Here is a 19,090-nt window from a genome sequence, read left to right as displayed (position 1 = left end):
CTTGGAGCATCTATGTCATTCTGTAATGAGAATGAATAACTTACTCTGTTACTCAACAGCTACATTACTTATTAATTATTATTGTTATATTATATATAACAATGCTAAGCTGCCTGGGAGAAGGATTTTGAGGAACTGGGAAGGACTGCTATTCTTCCTAGAAGAAATTAAGCATGGAGAGGACCCCATGCATTGTATTTTAGCAGCAGAAATTCAGTGGTTTCACTGTTCTCCTGGATCTGAAAGGTTATTGGCGATGTAGAGGTCACACAGACAAAGCTTTTCTTGGACCACATCAGAAAGGAGCAGGAAGTCTAGCAGCAGCCAGCAGCTAATTCAACATGCTCCCTTCAGCAGATATCAAAGTAGAGGAGGGTTGACCTATGGAGAGCAGTTGCTTTGAGATCTTAGATCTGAGAATGGTAATCTGGAGTTTGAGAAAGTTGGCCTGGGTTGGAGAAGTGGAAATAGTAGCCATGTCTGTGGGTCTGTGCTTTGTCCCTCCATCCGTGATCAAGCCAAACACAGAAAAGGGTCACATTTGGTTGCTGCTCCCATGTTGGGCTCTCTGGCATGAAAAGACTCACAGTGCAAATCTTTTAGTAGTAGTAGTAGTAGTAGTAGTAGTAGTAGTAGTAGTTATTTGCACTATGTTATGAGTATCCCATATGCAATACAATTAGAGTATAAGAAAATTCTTGCTGCAAGTAGTTATAATCTAATTGGATGAAACAATTAAGAATGGGGAAAAGATGTAAAAGTATTATTAACAAAGGGATAATTAACCGGCATTTCATTAGCTCTGATATTTTTCCTTTTGTTTGGCTCTTGGTGTCTTTTGTCTTCCTTCCTTATTTCTTAAATAATTTATTTTTAAATTAGCACAATCATTTCAATTTTCACTTTGGCTCTGTGTAAATTGGAGAAACAGCTTCTTATTTGAAATGTATTAATTAACTTGATAATAAGGATGATTTTGCTTCATTGGATAAAGGCAGCCCTCTCTACTAAAAGAGTGAGAAGGACATTCAATACTGCTTCACATGCTGAGGAGCACAGGAATTGATCAAAGCCTGACCCAGCCCATCCAAGGGCCTTGCTGGGCAGCTGTCCGCCCTACCAAAGTCAGTTTTCCTTTCCATGACATTTCTTGCAGCTCAGAGTCACTAGCTGAGTAATTCTGGGGGCTGCAGTTCATTATTTTGCCTATGAGCTGCCCCTTTGGAGCCCTGTGTGCTGCGGCTGTCTGCCTTCCAGCATGCAAACCAGGCAATTAAAGGGAGCTCGGGTATGTCTACAAAAGCAGAAGTCAAAACTCTGGCTGAAGGTTCACATACTTAGCCTAGCCTGTGCTTAACACCGTGTTATTTATTCCCATGCTTTTCACGGTCAGCTTGGTTGTTTATCTGGTTGTTTTGCTCACTGTTTGCTTGGGAAATTCCTGTTCCTCTGAAGGTCACTTGGGGTTCTGACAAGAGATGCAGCACAGGTGAAGCCTCAGCCCTTCTCCAGCCCTATGTAAGCCCTACACTACCCATTTTCTGCTGAGATGCAGGACAGAAATGACAAAGTGCAGAAGGGGAGGTAGAAGCAGTGGGTGTTCCTGAGCCCCACAAGCCCTATGGAGCTGTGCATTGCCAAACACTTGCCCTCTCTCTGCTGGGTTCTTGAGTAACTTCTGCACAGGATTGGTAAGAAAAGCAAAGAGGGGGAGAGTGTGATATGTGAATTATTTTCACAAGTTAGGGTTGACCCCATAACTCATAAGTGGTGGAGCGGAGCCTGTTTAAAGGAATTTCAGCCCACCACTGACTGTGCTCACTTAATTTATTGCTTGGTGTGTACCTCTCATCATCAGCAATGAGAAAACTGGTTTTCTGTGTGAAGCTGATGCTTTCACTTGCTTGTTCCCAGGGCACAGGCAGTCTCCTTTCCTCTCTTTCCTGTGAGTGCAAGATATGTCTTTGGGTAACATGTTTTCAGGTGAGCTCTGTGTGTTCTGGGTCGTCAGCTCCATGCAGCATCATAGACAAACTTTTCAGTGATAAAATGAATTGACAAGTATGTGTGCGACATGGCATCTGACTATCAGATGTTAGAGGAATGCAAAAGACATACCATCGTGAGGCATATAATTCAGTATGTGTGTATGTGTCTGTATATATAGAACTAACAATTTATATTCTAATCATCACAATGCAATCACACTGCGAATGCATTTTTGTTATTAATACTTACTCTTTGATGCATAAACAATCCCATTTGAAATTCCTGGTACCAACTGTGCTAATCTTTCACTGGAAAAATTTATTTGCAGAGGAGAAAGAATGAAGGGTAGGTAAGCGAAATGTATTTCAGCTGTTCAAAGTAACTGCAAAACTATCAGCATTAACAGTAAAAATATTTAATGAGTATTGCACCAGGCAGCAACAAAAGTAGTGAGATACAGAATTGCATTTGTTCTGTCACAGACATGACTGACATTTAATTATTGTCTATTTTTGTGCTGATAATCTCATTCTTATCTTTCGTTGTTAAATCCTTTAGAACCCCAAGAAAAATGAGATCAAGTGACAAAAATAAGATAATGAAAATTATATCTGGTAGGTAAGAGATGATTCAGGAGAGTAGGTTATTTTATGGGGTTGTATAAGCTCTATAAGTGATTGTGAATTAAATGTGTTGAGCTCACAGAAAATCTTTGGAAAAGAATGTCTGCTTGCAAGCTAAGCTGACTTCTTGGTTTCCATTGTGCAGAGCATGCCATATGCAGTGTTATAAGCTGAATGAGAACCTCAAAAGGTGGTCAACCCAAGTCTTGCTGGGAAAAAAATATATCTATCCAACACTTCTGCCAGTTTGTTCCCTTTGCGCTGTTGTGAAGCTTTTTGAAACCAGTTTGTCACAGCGACTGTAAAATTGGGACCTATTTTTATCATTCTTAGCTTTCAGCCACAAGAAGTCTTCCCAGTCTTTTGCCAAAAACTATTTTGACTGCACAACCCGATCCAAGCTTTTGAGTCACTGTATATGTCTGTTTGCAATATGTAACAGGAAAACGCTTCTAGCTGAAGTTTTAAATGGGGTAGGAAATCTGTTGCAAAAATTAGATATAACTGTGAGTTCTGCTAAGGGAAAGTCAAAGGCAACACTCACCATTTATTAGTCTTTTCCGAGATAACCTGTTAAATTTGATGAAAAATGACTTTGCAAGTTGTATAGTGGTGAAAACAAAAACAAGAGTTTAATTTTCTTTCCTGCCAACCTCTGAATGATGTAGCGGAAATCTGGAACATGCATGCTGAGGAAAAATGCTGACAAACAAAAGTGCATAACTCATAATCGTGCTAATTTCATGGAATAGGAGTATGACTTATCTGAACAGGCCTGATATGACCACTTCAGAGTCTGTACTTCTGCCAGCTTTTCTGCCAGCTATCACACATATGGGCTTTTTAAGTATTGGATGACAAAAAGTGTAACCAGCACATAAACTTGGGAACCTCTTTTCCCTCCTATTGTAGGGATATCTGCAACCCAATAAAAAAAACCCTCTAAACTGGGAGATGGAGTTTATTACCAGTTCTCTTACCTACCACCTGTGTGTATAATTATGAGCATAGGTCTTGAATATTCTGTCCAATAGTTTTTGCCTTGGAAAATGATATCCATCACAGTGATAGAATATTTTGCAGTCCCTGGATGAAAAATGGTGTGTGAATTCAAACAACTATTGTCTCTAGAACTTGTTTGTAAAGTATAATTACAGGTACCTCTACTTGTACTAGAGGTGATTATTTACTGTGGAAGATAGATGTCACCACCTATCAGATTCACTGTATCTGCTTCTTCCATTACAAGAACTGTGCATTTTATGAAAATCATAGAGTCATAGAATTATAGTATCTTAAAGGTTGGAAAAGACCCCTAAAATCATCTGGTCCAACTATCAGCCCACCCCACCACACCTACTGACCACATCCCTCAGTGCCACATCTCCACGGTTCTTGAACACCTCAAGGGACGGTGGCTCCACCACCTCCCTGGGCAGCTGTGCCACTGCATCACCACTCTTTCTGAGAAGGATTTTTTTCCTAATAACCAACCTGGACCTTCCATGGCACAACTGAAGGCCATCACCTCTCATTCTAAACTTTATTTCTAGAAAGAGTAACAAGAGAACTGAATCTGTTAGCTGCTTTTTAGATACTGAAGATGCAACATTTGAGGAATTCCCTTCACTTTCTTCCCTAACTCTCCTAGACAGATAATCTTCCTTATATGGGGACTCCTGTGATACACTGCAGATCTCCTTTCCCTCCTTCATCATGGGAACTCTAAATGGGAACCAGGCAGGGTTCTGGTGCATGTGATCAGTCTGCACTGAGTGATCAAGAGCTTCTAGATGAAATGTGTAGTAATAGTATAAATGTGTGCTAGTGTAGATGTACACTATCAACATACCACCATCTATTAACATTTATGTGCCTACAAGTGCTAATATAACCTACATCAGCTGTGGGTCTTGACAGAAGCTTGTTCTGCTCTCCCATTTATACATATAAAGGCCTAAATCTGAAAATTAGCATCCTTGATATAGTGCTCCAGATTCCCCTAAAGAATTTCTAGCTTTGTGAATTGGAAATAGCAAAGAATAGCATTTGAACAATGTCTTGGTCTTACATTTCTTTTGGTTGAGTTTCTTCTATCAGCCTTGCTGTTAGTGATAGAGAGAATTTAATCTGCCTCCATGCTGCCTGACAAATCTAAATGAGCAGTTGGCTCTGTTTGTATCTGTTTGTATCTTCTACTGCATTTGTATTCACACATTACACTGTGTATCACTCCTGGTAGGAGAGATGGGATTCAAACCTCTTAGCTTGATTACACTCACTAGATGAAACCTTCTTGAAAAATATAAAGACTACAACAGCAGTTTTAAAATAATTCACGTATTTCCATCTACAGTGTTACTAAACTTCATTGCAACGCTGGACTGAATTAATCATGTTCTTTTCAAAATTCTGTGCAAACAGCAGCTGCAACAGTTGCTAACTGGCTTGGGAACCTTTAAACATCCAGCTGCAGGCTCCAAAGTCACTGACAAGATTTAGGAGAAACAATCACTGCTTGATGAATAAAAGTGTTGTCCTGTTGTTATACAGATGGATTTGCAATGGTAAATGAGTGACCTATAAATATTGTCGATCTAATTCATATGTAAAATTAAGATAAATAAATAAATAAAACAGTGCTAATTTAGATCATGACTTGGATCTAGAATCTGTTGACCTTGCATGATGCCCACAGGAATCTTTCCCTTGATACCAAAGCCTTTGAAGCCTTTATTTGACCAGTATCAAAGCAAGTATCCTTATATTATTTATACTCAGTGGTTGATGGTGAATTTCAGTCCTTAAGATGAGATAAAATGTTAAATCTATACTCTGTTCATAGAGGGGGAATAATGAATATTGTGCATAGATGCAGTCAAAACAATTTCCCAAAGATTATATGCTCATTTGGAAAAGCAGAGTCTGTCACACACCATCTGTAGATAGTAAAGTGTCATGAAGACAGATTTAGTGGCTTGGTGGTTGTTCCCAGGGAGCTCCTTCTTCACAGAAATGGTAGCATGAGAAAAAGTGCTCAGATAATTGCTGGAAGACTGAAGAATGAACATTTGTACCAGTATTAGAGCGGTGGCAGAAGCAGATGTTTCAGAGCAGGAGAGGTGATGACTGGGTTGCAGGACTTGGCCAGAGAAGAGGGCACGCTGTTCAGCAGTCATCGGAGCTAAAGGGACTGAATTTGCTTTACTAGACATCAGTGCAAAAAATGAGCCACGACGATGGGATGCAGCTTGCTCTTGTGAGAATCTCTGACACATATGGTTCCCTACAACAAGCTATTTCTGCTTGTTGTAACACAGAAGTGGGAAAAGATTAATGGAAGCGAGCAGTATAAATAGTTCCCAATGTCTAGATAAAGGCTGCAGACAAAAACCTGTATCGTGCATTTCTGCATCTTCAGTCTCACAGATGGTGAGACAGAGGCTTGGCAGCAACCCTCAGGCTGCAGTTCTGCTTCAGATGCTGAAAAGCACCCATTTCCTGGGACCAAAGCTATTCCTGGTCATGGTGACCACTATCTATTCATTCCATCTGCTGGTCTTTTTTTCCCTCTTACTCGGTAACCTCTGTTGTTGGCAGCTCAGTGGTGCTGCTTTTTTCAGCTTGTTCTGTTGAATATTCCTGGATTATTCTTCTAAGCAGTAACATGTGGCCTAACCGGTAAGCCAGGTAAGCCATGGCTTGGGGAAGAGCTGTGACAACTGGCAAATAAAAAGAGAAAAGGAATATTTTACAAGATGTTACATGGCTGCCTTTTTTTTAACAGTGCTCCCATCTCCTTATACTTTTATGTTTTATTAACTCGTATTTGTGCTTAGCACAAAGAGGGAGTCTCTGGAGTTTGGTTGGAGCAATAATGATATGCACAAAGACAGAAAAAAAATCAATGTACACTCTTTACTACTTACACCTATAGTCACTATTATAAAAGGAGAGAGCTTTGCACTGGCAGGCAGCTAAGTTCAGCCTCAGGGGGAGCAGCAAGCAGCATTGCAAGCACAGGTGGAAATACGTCTGGTTGGTAGGAGTGTTAAGTGTCTGCAGTGTGTTTGTTCCGAGGAACAGTATTTCTGCATATGTTACGTATTAAGGAAAAGTTTGCCAAGCTGGAGGCCCTGAAGCCTTAATGCCTTAGACTGTAACCCAAAGATTTGATCTGAGAAATGTAGTCCTCAGGAACAGGCATAAAGTGGGCCCTGAAAACTGGTATGGTCAGATATGGCCACAGAAAGGTCAGTGCTACCTGCTTGGGGCATGGTCTAACCTAAAATTAGAGGTTTTCAGTCAGCCAAGCCCCCATAATGATGCTTTAGTGTGTCTTTGGGAAAGCAGGGGAGGGGAGTAAGCATACGAGCAAGTTCAAAGTTTGAATGACTTTCCTATCTCTTCTTATAAATAAGGGACAGATTTTTCTCATTCCATCCAGGCTTATGAGAATATCGTCGACACGAAAAGAGACAGGCATATTATTTCACTCTCTATTGTTCCATATTCCATTGAATATGCAAAATGAAAAACAGGTGATTGAAGTGCGTGTGTGTGCTTTTTTTTTTTTCCTTCTTTTTTTTTTTTTTTTCCTTTTTGGGGGCAAAGAAACTTTTGATCTTCAGCCTGTACAGAAGCATCCCAACTTTAAAAAAGAGCCCTGTCAGATTTATTATAGCACTGAAAAGAACAGATATTATGCTTACCATTACTCAGTGACCTCTTTAAGTTTGCCATCACAATTGACAATTTATTGCCTTCTGTGTTTTAGATGCAAAAGGATATGTCCTGTTAATATTTCTGGGTCTGCTGCAAAGCAATGACTTCCTGTTTGCTAACACCACAGGTAAAGAAGACGCAAACCACAAGTGCCAACACTATGTAATTTTTTTTTGGTCCCGAGTCCTTAATTTCTCAGTCATCCAATGTGTTCTGTCAAAACGCAGCCTGAAAGTCTAGACCAAGAGATATCTATGATAGAAAGTGTACATCAGTATTTCAAGTCCTCTAAATTTATTCTAGCCATTTGACAGTTGCTTGGAGATACAATCTCAATTTTTTTTGCAGTAGCCCCTTCAAGTGGATATTTATGGCAGATACAACTGTAATTATTTACCTGTAACAAAGTCCAGGTCTGCCTGCTCCAGGTGATACAGACAACAGAAGGACACAGAGAAAATATTAATCTTCCTTCTGTCTAGATTTTGACCTTTTGCACCCAGCTTTCAGCTCATTATGGAAATGGTACCGTGTTTATTTTGTTGTTGTTGTTTACCATTTTTGCTTCCTTACTTTGTGAGTGCGTCAGTTATCAATAGCAGTGACTAAATTGCAGTTGACAGGCAGAGTTCCCCGGACTTACATTTCGCCTCTTACTGACTTGCCTTATAAAATGCTGAAGTCACGCGGGACCATTCATGCGAGTTACAGTGACTTCTGAGTGAGAAAGTTGCACATTTTGGGATGTGGAGTTTCGATTAGCATAACTCCGATTTACATAGAAATAGTTTATTTGAATAAAAAGGAGAATGACAGAGAAAATAACTGAGCCACTTAAAAAGAAAAGAAATCACTGTCTCATTTTGGTAAAGATGCTAAAGCTGTGCATGCTTTTAAAGGGATAAATAGTTCTGTTTCAGCTGGGGCTATTTAGGCTCCCAGGAATGTGCTGAAGAAACTGCATGACTCAGAAGCACAGCCGCTAGTAGTGTATGTATATATATTTTCAGTGCAACAGCAGTAAAACAGAATACTTTGTCCTCTGCATAATGTGGAGCAATGAGAGAATAATAGGAGCAACAAATTCTCATTTGCTTTTATTCCTTCAGTAGAAACACAGAGTGTTTGAATTGGCCGCATTCCCATCTCGCTCATGTTGTTTGGTAGGCAGAAAGCCTCAGCTGGGCTCGTTGCCATCTTGATGTGCCTCCATGTGGCTTGGCAGGGCCAGGCACCCAGCAGCACTCATAGAGTGCTCTGCCCAGGGTTTCCAGCACCGTGTGTTGAATGCACCACACCAAACCTCTCATATGAATCATTTCTTAATATGGCAGCTATAGAAAACTGTTTCACTTGAAAAAGCATTGCTAAGAAGAGGTTTTAATTATGAGCCCTATTTTTTTCTTCTTGTGTGTCAACTGAAAATGTATTCCTTTTCACTGGTGAGCTGTTGGTTATTGTTTTTTAATGTGAAATTGTTTCATCTTTGGCCTGCATACAGTTAATTAAGTTCTAATGTGTTTTTCCATATTATCTGTAATTTGATCAGCCCCCTTTACATAATTTCTAATAATTTGCATTCTCATATTTTTCTATAAAAGCTCAGAGATACTGACAGAATAAATCATATGAAGACTTACTAACAGCTAGCAGCACTTAGGTCAGTAATCCAAGCACAGCTGAATACTCAAGTTACATTTGAAACATGAAAATATTCATGTGAACAATAAGAATATGGTGTGATTCTGTCTAAAGTCACCATTCAGATACATTCAGGCTAATCTTTGGGTTTTGTCTTAAATTATTACATCTTTCTTTAGTTGTATTTCTCAGACCCTTACACCTTCATGCATCTAGTTACTTCTGGAAGCAAGAAAATGGAAGGCAATGCAGTTGCACGATGGATGAGTTTTGTCCATTACACGACATCCTTTACAAGGAATCACCACTTTCTTTTTTTCCCCCCCTCTTTTGCAATGGGATTCTTCAAAGTTCTTGAAAATATGTGATGCGTTCACCATCCACTAGGTACTTTGCAGGACTACTGAGAACTGATTCTTCTGCTGCTTTCTTCACTGACAGTGTCACTTAGAGTAAAAAGTAGCTGTCATATAGCAAGGACTCTTTTAACACACAGTCGTCCCAAAGCATGTAGGTATTTTTATTTTCCAGTGACAGGCCCTGATCCCCACAGCTCCAATAACCTGCTCAGGACTTTAAGGACTTTTGTAGCTGCCCAACATAGAGTTTACAGGAATAGCAGGTGTGGCCCTGTAACGAAGTCACCGATCTGAGCTGCTTTGCAGAAGTTATCCCAGTCTGCAAAGGGGTTTCAGAAACCCCACTGTCTTTCCCACCATTGTAACAAGCCACCAATCTGCATGAGTCCCACATGTGTGATATTCACTCCTCGGTGCACTTAGAAAAATAAACATGTTTGATTCCAGTGCTTTGGCTATCAAACATAATGGCTCTCCTCAGTGCAGAGGATGAGGATCCAGTGCAGGCAGTGTTCCCATACTGTAATCACCCCTACGTTACCAGCTGCAGAGTGATATGGAATTTCATTCCCTTTCTGGTATGCAGCTTCAATTCTTGAAAGCTATGATGAGATGTTCATCTTTACTGAAGCTGTTTCAGCAATGTGTCCACTGCATTGAACAATTTGACACACGGAGATGCTTTTTACAAGTTGATTTCTGTTGCTTTCTTTCGGTTGACATGTTCACTTGTCAGACTACGTACTCAGGTTTTCATCGCCTCTTCCCTAGTGGAGATTGCATATCTTCATTTTGGCAGCTTCTGGATTCCATCTCAAAATGTAACTTCTGTACTTTGTTGCCTTCAGTGCTGGAATCTCCAGAGATCATTTTTATTGCTGTTTTGGAGGGGGGAGGTTAGTGATTTGGCAACAACCTTGCAGCTGTGACCCAAAACTTCCTATTTTGCTCTTTATTATGATAATAATGTGTATTATTATAGTATCCAGAAGCCCAGTTTCCAGTTGTAAGACATGATGACAGCAGATGCAGTGAAAAGCAGCACTTTGAAAGCTGGACGTACTGAATATTGATAGGAACAAGTTTGTTTGCAAACTTACACAAAGCTTGTTAAAATACCCAGAAGTAAAAAAAAAAAAAGAAAAAAGAAAAAAGAAAAAAAAAAAAGATACATATTTAAAGTGAATGTGAGACAGTTTGTATCTGAGTCTACAGGTTATGGGTGGCATCAGGAAACTAGAGGAAATCTGGTGATTCGTTTGATCACACATTTTCTTACTTAGTGCACAAGAAATTGTTGAACATAGCTCAAAAGCAAAGCAAAAGCAGAATCTGACTGTGTTTTCATGATCCTGACTTATATGTATATTCATGGAGATACAGGCTGAAGCATCAATAAGGGATTGGGTCTATTCTTCTATGTATCAGATCAGATAGAATTTAATCCCGTTATTCTTCCATTGAGACCAATCACTTGAGCCTAATGAAAACGATTATTTTTTGTAAAATATTTCCAGGATGGAACAGACTTTTGTTTTGTAGACATCCAGAAATGTAGAATCCCTCAGTTCTCCCAGCTCACACTGACAGGATGTTTGTTTTGCCTGTTTATCTTTTCTTAATAGCAGTTAATAGTTAATCATTGACCTCTCATGTGTCTTGTTATGGTAAATAATGAATCCTGAGATTCCCAGATGTTTTAGATATTGCAATTAAATTATTAGGCAATCATCAAACAATATAGTCTGTCATCCAGCATTATTTTCCAGGCTTTGAATACTTTCTTACACTCCATTATCAGTTTATTTTCCAGCATCCTTCGGAAAATGTGGGCACCAGAGCTAAAGGCTCTCGAGGCACAAGGCAATATTTCATAGGTGATATTGCAATATCTTTCTCGTAAAAGAGTTTTACTGCTGCATTTAAGAAATCTAATCACCATAAAGAGGCACACCCCTCCTTTCTGTATGTGTTAGCTTACTTACCCAAAGATTGCCCTAGCCCTCTCTGCCACAGAATTGAGCTAGAAGCTCAGGTTGAGTTCCTCATGTGTTATTTATTACCCAAGAAACTTCTCAGAATCTCCACTTTCTCCAACACAGGTCCCCATCAGTGCAAGCACAGCCTCTATTTCTTGTCTTTGAACTTCTATCTTTGCCTTTATTCTGTTGATGTGTGTTTTTCTGGGATTTCCTAGTTTGTGAGATTCCTCTCAATGACTGCCTTCTCGTTAACATTTTTTATGCCACCAGTCTTTGAATGATTTTTGCAATTCATTGGCAAATCATTTTTACTTCTATTTTCATTACCTCAATGAAAAGAGGATATAATTATTGCTAATTGATTCATGTGAAAACTCCATAAAATAATCTTGTTTGGTGGTAGCTATGTATTATTTCTTAATTAGAATTAAACATGTCTTACTTCCTAAGTCAGAGAAAGCCAGTGATGTACCATGCTCAGCTTCCAGTCTTTCCAGGTGATGCTACTGACATATTCCTTTCAGTAATTTAATCCTATGTAGCATAATGCAACATGCTCTTGTTGCCAATGAGACGTGAGATGTTTATTCAACAATTTCAGCTGAATTTAGTAATCCCCAATTGCAGCAAGTTGCCTGGAATGATTATGCATTGCATCAGGAGGTATTTCCTGCTGTGAGTCAGACATATCTCCTAGACTGTATCAGCACACTATGCTCTTGTGTTAAGAGGATGTGCCAGTTTTACAGCTGTAGAAGACTCAACTTGATATAATGAACTTATTCGAGTATGTCCTGGTAAACTGTATCACATAATCAAATTATAACAGCAGTTATCATAAAGAAAATGCCCTGATTTTCTATGTCAGCCAACTCCTTATTTTGTTAAGGCAAGTCCTACTTGAGTTTATAATACAGCGTTTTATTCAGAGAAGGGGTCTCTACAGAATGAATCACAGCATTAGACCTCATAGGCATGGCATATGCATGACCAGGTCTGGAAAGTGTCAGACAGGATACCAAGTTACAGAGTCACATTCAGGACATGCCCACCATCCTTCACAAATGTTTGATGCAGGTTTATCTTTACTATTAATGTTACTGTGGGAGACTTTTGTCTATATATAACGTGGTTTTATATTATCCCCTACTAGTACAGTGTCCTCCCAAATACTCTTTAAAATTCATAGTCACAAAAAGTCTCCTGTAGTCTTCATTACATCATCCTAACATAGAAATCTACTTCCTGTAGGACTTTTATCTGGTTATAATTATTATCATATGGTCATACGTTTTCTTCTATTTTTTCTTTGAGTGTATTTTCATTTGTTTCTTTCAACTCTTTTGTGGACAGTTATGCAGAGGAAGAAACAGAGGTCTTGAACTGTGGACGGTAGAATGGACCTGCTAATATAATGAAGCACCTCACTCAGACAGGAGTTTATAATTATAGAACTGGGAATGGAAGCTGAATTTTTATCTCAAGTCCTGGAGTTGTGATGAGAATGACTCACTATTGTTTAGGTCAGTAGAGATGGGCCGGTTGTGTAGTGATTGGTTTTTTTCTCTCTAAAAGATTTCCATGTGTTCCATCAAAACAGTGGATTTTTAGCTGGCCACATAATATTATCACATGAAGCACTTATCCAAATAGATGAGGAAAGCAGGATGAGCCACAGGCATAAAATCCAAGTGGGGAGCAACAAGTCATATATGTACAGTGTTGCCTTCTGAAAAGGGGTACAGCACAGACTTAGGGGAAAAAATAGAGAAAACAACTGTTCAGCTCTATCTGATCTCTGTTTCAGTTGGTATGGACTATTAACTGACAAACTGAAGGAAAGGGGAAGCTTAGGCAAATAAGCTGAAAATGTGGAGATAGTTCATTAACAATCACAAGTGAAGCCCAGTCTTCTCTGTGTCACATAAAGTGCTATGGAATGGGTTTGGGGCTTTTTCTCATGGCCACTGTAAAATTATTAAGTAGCTGTGCCTATTTTGCTTATATATTACCGCTTTTCAAATTTAACATCGATGATGTGCTGGTTTGCAGAGGCGTCTGACTTTTCTCTGGTGAAAAATCAGCTGCTGTCCTCATGCTGTGCTATAAGCATCACACTCAAAGCCAGAATCAAGCCTGAAATTGCTCCTTGGAGAATAATGGAGTAGCTGAGTCAGGATTAGGATAGGTTTTGTTGCTTTTTTGTTCCCGTAAAGATCTTTGTTATGCAAACAGTGTGAAAGAGTGTGAGGCTGATCGTCTCTAGCTTTAATTGCTTAGGCTAATGAGACAGAAAACCAACCTTGGGCCAGTACATTAGTCAAGATATTTGATGGTTTCAATCTGGTTCTAAAGAATATTTAAAATCCTTGGCTGAAAGTCCTGGCTAAAAACCACTGGAGTCAGACAGGTTTCCTTAATGAAGACTCAGATGCTAAGCAACTTCTCTGGGTTTTAGTCCAAGTATTGCTTCTCAGTATAGACACACAGGCATGAAGTTTAATTGCAGCATAGAAGCGGTGGTAGTTCTACAAGCATATTTTCTAACACATAGCCTTTCCAAGAAGGGCAAAAAGAATTGTTCATATGCTAGTAATGAAAGTCTTACTTGTCTGGAGTGGCTTGGGAAGAGGGGTGGTTGGTGTTGTATTTTTTAAAGTAAGACTTGATGCCATCTTTTTGGAGAACTCATAGCAGAATTTGGCCTAATATATTCAGATGTTTCTTCCAAAGAGCTTCCAATTTTCTCATCGTTGTCCAGGGGCCCCCGCTGAAACTAGATAAAAGAAATCCAATTTTATTAGTTAATATTGTTATTGAATATTTACTGAAGGTAACTCAACAGATAGCTATCTCTGCAGAGAAAACCACTTTTCTGTTGCTTTTTGTTGGTGGTGGTGGATTTTTCTTGCAATGCATTGCTAAAGTGAAAAAAGAAAAAAGTTGGTGCAACTGTCCTTCCTAAAATTATCAACAAACTGAAAAAAAATAGAACAGTTTCTGTTGTTACATATCAAAAGGAATGACAGAATTGTTCTCCATTAACAGCTAGGAAATGGACTTGAACGTGCTTCCGTGCTAAAAGACCACTCTGTGGAAAATGGCATTGTAGGGTGCTCCTTTGACTCAGATTAAATTTGCTCATTTTAATGGTGAAAAGATTATTTTTCTACCCAGCAATTCTGCCAACTAATCCTGCATGTGAAAGTTGAGCTGCTCTCTGTCTGATTCACACTTCATCACCTGTACTAAGGACTGGGCAGCTGGAGCAGACATTTGTTGATGATGGAAGAGAATTCTGCTCCCTTTCCATTAGCTGGGCTGTGCGATGTTAAGTACAGTAGTGAAACTACTATATGTTTTTATCAGGAAATTCAGTAGATGTGGCATAATTTAAATGAGTATCCACAATGAATGGGTCTGTTGAGTCAGTATTTTACTAACTACAGCTTCATTTTCATGCAAAGACAAAGGGTAATGCTAGCAATGGGTTTGAATGAATTAAAGTATCTAGACAACAGTTCTCTTCTGAGCTCCAAAATATGTACAAAAAAAATTGCACTGAAAGCAGTGGGAACCATCTTGTATTCTTGTTCATGAAACAGATACATGGTGACAACCAGGCAGTCACCTCCTGAAATCAGTCCACAATTAATTTCCACTGGAAAGGGTCCCACTGAGCTCACTCAGCCTGGGTCAGATCCCAAATGGAAGCAATTAATCATCAGACCAAGGGTCAGCTTTACAGCTGTGCAAGACTAAACTTTCACTCTAGCATTCAGGTTTTCCAGAAGTTACTTCCTTCTGAGCTGGAAGCAAAGGGCTGGATTTCATTCAAGCTCAAGCACGTTTCTTTTATCACTTAGGCACAAACCACTTTCAGTGCTTGGGCACAGATTGTAGGGTGATAGGAAACTGATCACCAAGCTTCTCAGTGTCTGTACTGGTGATTCCAACAATACACACACACAAGCCACATGGATCTGGGTTGAAGAAAATGATGTTGAAGCTGATGAAAATAGCTCTGAAGAGAGCTACTTCAAATCACAGCTGGTTAGCAGAGGAAGTGGATGTGATTAAGACCTTTGCATTTAGGTGAGGATAATGATCACAAAATAGATGACAGATGGATAAGTGTTCCTTAACTTAAAGCTTAGATGATTAAACTGATCCCAGTTCAGAGTCTGCTTCATAGCTTGTTTTCTAAATAGATCTATGTGGTAGCTATAGGTTGTAATCTTGTTTAGATTTCTTCTCAAATATGCACTGGTATTTTTCCAAACATTTTGTGTTTCTCCTTTCTATATATTCCGAAGCATCATGCAAAACTAATTCAAAAGAGAGAAAGAAGGAAAAAATAGGTATAGATGCATTACAACTCAATTTTTTTTTCAATTTTGTGACATTTTATAATAACACATATGGAAACCAACCACATGTGGGAATCCCTTGTGCTGCACAAACTCCCTATGAGCTCACTGACTTTCTAAATTTCTTTAAGAATCCCACCAGTTTTTAAACACTTCAACAACTTTCTCCAGATGAATAGACCTATATACTAGAGTGACACAATTTATATGTGTGAAGTTATAGAAGGATTTAAGAATCTGCAAGTTGAAATCATCTATTGAAAAGGAAGAAAAACAAATGGGAGTACAAGCTCAATTGAAGGACATTATGCACGTGTTACTTATAGCTGTCATTTGGGTTATTTCCTTGTGTTGTGGCTTAAGAGAATTTCCTTCTTTAAGGAAGTGGACTCCAGCATAATGAGTATACTTCAGCAATGGCTTTAATGCCTGTCTCATTTACACACAAGTTCATCCTAATGGCCTTTCTTGATGCTTTTGTTTTTTGGTGGGTTTCTTTTTTGGGGGTGTTTTTTTCTTTTTTTTTTTTTTAAGCATTTTTCCCATGCCGGTGTTTGGATGACCTGTATTTTCTACAGACTGGACACTGTCACTGTCACATTTTAGGTTAAGCAAAGCAACAGTGAACTTGATTCATAACACAGTTGTGGCTTGTACTACCTAATGTGTTCTTAAAAGACCAGGTTGAGGAATTTTTCTTTTCTAAATGCTGTATAAGATTTTTATCTTAACAGTGTCCCTTATAATCAGAGGCCTTGATTAGAGGCTCCTTCATGAAAGACCAGTAGCCGCTGCAATTAAACATATGATACTTCCGCTTCTGTTCCAGTTTAGGTGTTTTTCCTTAGGAGATGTCCTTATCTGATACTGAGTTTGAAGGATAGCAACTTGTCATTCTTCTCCCCCTTCCCACTCTCAACAGATCCCTTCCCCAGTCTCACTGCCCATTCATTGAAGGAATTCTGATAACACTTTATATGAGTCGCTGACCGACTCTTTGGAAAAACATGTGAAAGCATGCTGATGTTTGTTTGACAATTAGAGGCACAAAAAGATAATTATCAAGAGGAAATGTCAAAGAATCGCAGACTCTGAGCTGGCATGTAAAAAATGTAAGAATGGTCTGGGGAGTAAATCGAGCCCTTTTGGCATGGCTCAGTGGGCAAGTGACATTGTGTGAATCTGTACTATCTGTACAGGGGTACTTCTTCAGTACATATGGGATTGCTCCTTATAGATGAGGACTGAATTTAGAGCCTATACAAAAGCACCACAAATCCAAGATGTGGCAATGGATAGGCTTTTAGGTCCACTCCTAAGGGCAGCTAACAGCAATACACTGTGTGTTTAGCCTATGTGAGTTGCTTGGGAGGGACAAAAGTGAGGGGAATGAGGAGAGAAAGAGGAAAGGTGATTCCCTCTGTAAGAAGCCTGCAATCTGATTTTGTGTTTAGCAGAATTGCTGTTCATTTTGTTCTAAATGTTGATTGCTCTTATTGGAGAATGGATGCAGTGCTGTTGTCCTACCAGGCTTTGACTTCACCTGTTCTTTGATTTCACATAAGTTAAGGGCATATAAATTTATATGCATATATATGTCAATATAGATATGTATGTGCATGCGTGTATAGAGGGACCCAGCCACTGCTGGAAAATTATTCATCAGGCTTAGTGATTCAGGCTCACAGAGGCATCTAGTGCAGAAAAGTCTGTACTTCTCTGTCTTTGGGGAAACCTAGAGATTTCAATACTAATCTGTAGAATTTAGCTCTTACGTGTCAGAAAATCTGTGTCTGCCTTAGCTCCACAGTACTCTGGACTGGCTGAGATACCTGGAGCTGACTGTGCCTGAGTTTGTACAACTGACAAGTGCTGAAATCATATTGTCAGCAAAAACCCCCAGTGCTGTGTTTTGCTCTTCCGTTTGTCTCAGCGAGGCTCATGGTGAACATCACAGTTTGCTGCAAAGCTGTCAGCTGGTGAGGCACCCAGACACTATGCTAATACTAAAGTTTAAAAAACTGCTAAGCAAACCAAAACTAAATTCTCTGCGTAACTGGACTAATGGAAGAGATGGCCCTGTGGATTCACTGAATTCAACAGCTGCACTTTCACTAACTGAATGACTGCAATGCAGGGTTGGCCTCTTAATTGTACTGATTGTTGTAAACTATGTTCTGACTTGCACATAGATCCCTGCAGTGATATGACATAGGGATGCACCCATACAGTGTTTGTAGCAGCATTTCTGCACATTTATCTAATGCAAGGTTAGCAGCCTAGAGCTGACTGAGCACGCACAAACCAAGCGATGCATCTGCCTGAACCACAGCTTTGCACTAGTTTGGCTATAATAGCTGCAGGCAATAATGGGAGGAGAATAGCCATACTGGTGGCCAGGCAGGTGGAGCTGCTGCAGCTGCCCCTACACAGCCCAGGAACGTGGCTTCAAAACCTGCATGAAACATCAGGACAATTATGATTTCCATTACTGACTTAAAATATCTGGTGGCAATTTATCTGCAAAGAACAATAATGCAATATGTCTATATTTCAGAAATGGTGGTCAGTGTTCAAAGGTCTCATAACAGCAGATACAAAAGAAAATCTGTTTTGGTTATGACATTCAATAAGCCTTGTTGATTCATAGTGTCCAGTATCTGCGCTGCTAAACATAATGAACATGAGCAAAACCCCTCTCCCTGACCCATAATAAACTGCTTTTTGAGGGTCAAAAGGGCCATATCAACCTCTTTTGCAGAAGTCCAATAAAGGAAATGGCACATTTTACATAAAAATAAAAAATCTACGTGGCCTGCCTTATATTTTTTTGTTAAAAATCAGCCTAAAAAGATGCTCTAGATTTCTACAAACATAAGTGAGAGAGATTTTTTGAAGAACAGATCTTGCAAAATACAACTTCCAATTTCCATATCATTGAACCAATGACTTTTGCAAGTGTAAACTGGATGTCTCTTCCTTGCACTGATAACTTGCTACTCACCAGAGTAGTTTTACTTGAGGTGTATGAGTAGCTGCTTGTTGTGGCAGTTTGAGAGTCGTGATCAGCCCCAGGAAGGAGAGTAGCCTGTCCGAGAACAAATGAGGGAATTTAGCAATATGTATAAGTCCTTCCCATGCTGCCTACTGAAACAAGCAGATCTATAGTCAATTTATTGAGCATAAATTACTGCCAACCTTCGCTAAAATAATTTATACTCCTGAGCCACTTCAGACAGGAAGGCAATAGGGAACTGTCATGATACATGAGGTTTTATATAGAGATGAACGAGTAGCTCATTATTCAAAGTCAAATGATATTCATATTTAGGGGTCAGAGAATTTGGGAAATGTTTAGACCCTCACTTGAGACTACTGTATGAATCCTCTTTCCCCATAAG

General features: G+C 39.3%; 1 long non-coding RNA gene across 2 annotated transcripts in view; it reads left to right on the top strand.

Moving 5' to 3' along the window:
- LOC107316817 (uncharacterized) overlaps positions 1-19,090 on the top strand; it is a 273,418-nt gene that overhangs the window by 148,267 nt on the left and 106,061 nt on the right. The gene's annotated exons all lie outside the window — the stretch shown is intronic.

The sequence above is a fragment of the Coturnix japonica genome, chromosome 7, assembly GCF_054131305.1.
Source record: "Coturnix japonica strain WE chromosome 7, WE-NBRP24, whole genome shotgun sequence".
Taxonomy (NCBI): domain Eukaryota; kingdom Metazoa; phylum Chordata; class Aves; order Galliformes; family Phasianidae; genus Coturnix; species Coturnix japonica.
The sequence above is the reverse complement of the archived record's forward strand: the minus strand, read 5'-3'. Positions and strand labels throughout refer to the sequence as shown.